The 2,728-nt window shown below is 44.0% G+C and overlaps 1 long non-coding RNA gene across 3 annotated transcripts in view; it reads right to left on the bottom strand.

Moving 5' to 3' along the window:
* Window positions 1-7: 7 nt before the first annotated feature.
* LOC112550408 overlaps window positions 8-2,728 on the bottom strand; it is a 10,793-nt gene continuing 8,072 nt past the window's right edge. The window contains exons 2-4 of one of the 3 annotated variants that reach the window (XR_003094233.1): window positions 1,571-1,986; window positions 957-994; window positions 8-230 (exon numbers count right to left, since the gene is read on the bottom strand). This is a non-coding gene — a long non-coding RNA (uncharacterized LOC112550408). Of the gene's footprint in view, window positions 231-956; window positions 1,987-2,728 lie in introns of all 3 variants that reach the window. The other 2 variants (XR_003094232.1, XR_003094231.1) reach the window with 2 other exon arrangements.

Raw genomic sequence — 2,728 nt, forward strand, 5'->3', positions numbered from 1 at the left:
TGGGTTCTATGTATTTATTTATTTATTTACTATTTAAAATGTACAGTTTTGGTGTAATACATAGTGACTACAGCTATCTAGACTTCCTTAGACTGAAATTGCTGGTGAATGTGGTGATGTCTTGAGATTTCTTGTCTCTTGCCATTCCTCTTCATCCATCTTATGGTGGTCATTTTGTAGCAAGGCTGTCCTTTACACTGTGATGTTATTTTGGACCATCTTGCTGAAACCTGCCAAAATCCAAGTAGGAAAATAAGATTTAAAAAAAAATAATGAACACTAGACAAAAAATAAAGTAGATTTTCCTTTCACAAAGTAATATGAAATTATTTTCCCCAGATATTTCCCAGAACATGTTGTTCATTGTTCTACATTTGTGGGTAATTAATTTAACGGGGTGGGGTGGGGGTGAAAGGGGCCAGATAGGTCACACTAGGCATGTGTGAAAAATAAGTTTGCAGTGGTGGACAGCCAAGAAATGTTTTCAATATGCATTATAATAAATGTTAAAAGAGGAGTGTAAAAGAGACCAGGCTAATGAATCTGGAAGGTGGTTCTCATCTGGCTCATCCACTGTTGGGTGGGTAGGGTTTTGGGTTTCTTTTATGTAATTTTGTGTTTTTTTCTAATAACTGTTAGAAAGGTGTTCAGGAAAAACTTGAATTTCTTCATATTGTCATTCTTTTGTGGCTCCGACCATGCATGATGAGGAATGAGACTAAACATATCTCCTGGTTTAGTAGGATTTAAAAAAAATGCCCCCATTCTGACCTACCATTGCTTGGGGCAGGGATGCTGCACCCAAGGGTTATGTCAGGGGCTAAGAATCTGCTCCCATTTGTACTAAACCTCTGGGGCAAATATTTACAATAAGTTGTTGGAAGACTTTCTAAGATTGGCAAGCCACCCTGCCCTTGGCTAATGAGTCTGCCCAGGAGAATATCAAGTGCAATTACCTTTCAGGGAATAACAATACACCAGTGAACCATGGACCCTGTAGAGGGAAACGAAACACACAGTCGTAGGTAGAAAAAGCTATGAATCAGTATTAATTATCCAATAGAGGGAACAGGGTTGCAATAACTCTCAGTTCCTGACTCATACCAATAGATCACAGCAAATGTGAGCTACTTATAGAAAACTATTTGCAAAGTTCAACCCTCCCATACCCCCTGAACACAGGCAGGTTTCACAGCTTTTGTTTATTTTGTTCTAATAATGAATGTAGTGGAGGTGCAGTTTCTTTCTCTATCATTTGCAATTGATGGGGCAAGTTTCCCTACTCTTAGGTGATCTGGAAGGGGTGATAATAAAACAGGCCAGGCCAGTGGCAATAAGAATTCAGTTAATGTCAGTGGGGTACTTAATCTACTGCAAAGGTTAATTCAAGGTTTTCCATGTGCATTCACTGAAGACTGCGTGCTTTCCTCAGAAATGATTCAGAGGTGGGGCTCACAGGTAATGGGCTACCTTTGGCTTCAGGAAGCTGGGAGAACTTTGGACTGCTCAGTGCCCTAGGAAATGTAGAAGAGGGAAAATATATCCCAGACGTTTTGATCCCATTACCTACATTCCTGGGGGGAGGGGGCCTGAGGAAGGCAATATTTTGGCTTCAGTAGTTAGAAAACTGTGTGAAAATACATAGCCCATCCAGACCCGATCAAGTTCCCAGGCTGGTGTGTTTCAAGGAGCTGCTGGAGTCCACTTGAGATGAGTCTGAAAAATAGTAATACTAATAGGTAGCATCATCCTATAGAGCATCCAGCCTCCCCACTAGACCAGGGAACAGGCCAGGTCTGAAGCGGGATCCCTTTGTGCCAGCCGAAGCTCGTGTCCCGCTGGCTCGGGCCATCATGCCTCGCCGCAGACTTCGCCGTGCTAAGGGGCTTTCTGGAGGTCTCCGGGCTCAGCAGGCAGGAGCAGCTGCTCGGTGGGGCGCGGGGAACCCCCGTGGCCATCTCTGCCAGCGCCTGCGAGGAGGGGAGGCTGAAACAAGGCACACATATATTGAGTTTGTCAGGGATCATAAAATGCGAATTGATTATTCAAACAGCCATTGATTATAAAAGAATGCTTACTGCAGCAATGGGAAAGGTTAAAAGGAAATTGACCTTCTGCATACGTGACATAAAGTCATTAGGCAAATGAGATATTCATACAGGGGATAATCAAGGTCGGGCTCGTTTTATTTGCAGCATTAAACTCCGTCTTCAAGGCTCGGCGAGGGGCCAGCAAACTGGCCACTTGGGAACCAGGTAAACCTCAGGGGCTGGAAGCAAGCAGCAGCCGGATCCGACGCGGTGGCCGGGCCCGATCCTGCGCCGGAGAGAGCAGTGCCCGGCGCGGGGGCGGGGGCGGAATGAGATGTATTTATGCACATATTTATCCCCTCTAATTATAGAAATTAATCCTCTTACTTATGACTAAAAGGTAACGTGGAAGGCGTCCCTTTGATGTTTAACAGCATCATTTGTGGCGAACATTCCAACTGATTAAGGAATAATTGTTGTTAAATGCTTTACAAGTGGAGAGCGTTTAATTGAGAGGCATTCATAATTTTACGGCTTACCACAAAATGAAACGTAATTAAAAACGTAGGAATTCCAACTGATTTTTCCCCCAATTATGTTTATTGTTCGGGCTAATTATTGCACGAGATGGGGGACAATAATCTCCCTTCCCCCAAAAGGCAAGCGCGACAGACCTCTCCCAGACAGTCCCTGCCAGG

This window comes from Alligator sinensis, unplaced genomic scaffold (genome assembly GCF_000455745.1).
Source record: "Alligator sinensis unplaced genomic scaffold, ASM45574v1 scaffold36_1, whole genome shotgun sequence".
In the NCBI taxonomy this organism is placed as follows: Eukaryota; Metazoa; Chordata; order Crocodylia; family Alligatoridae; genus Alligator; species Alligator sinensis.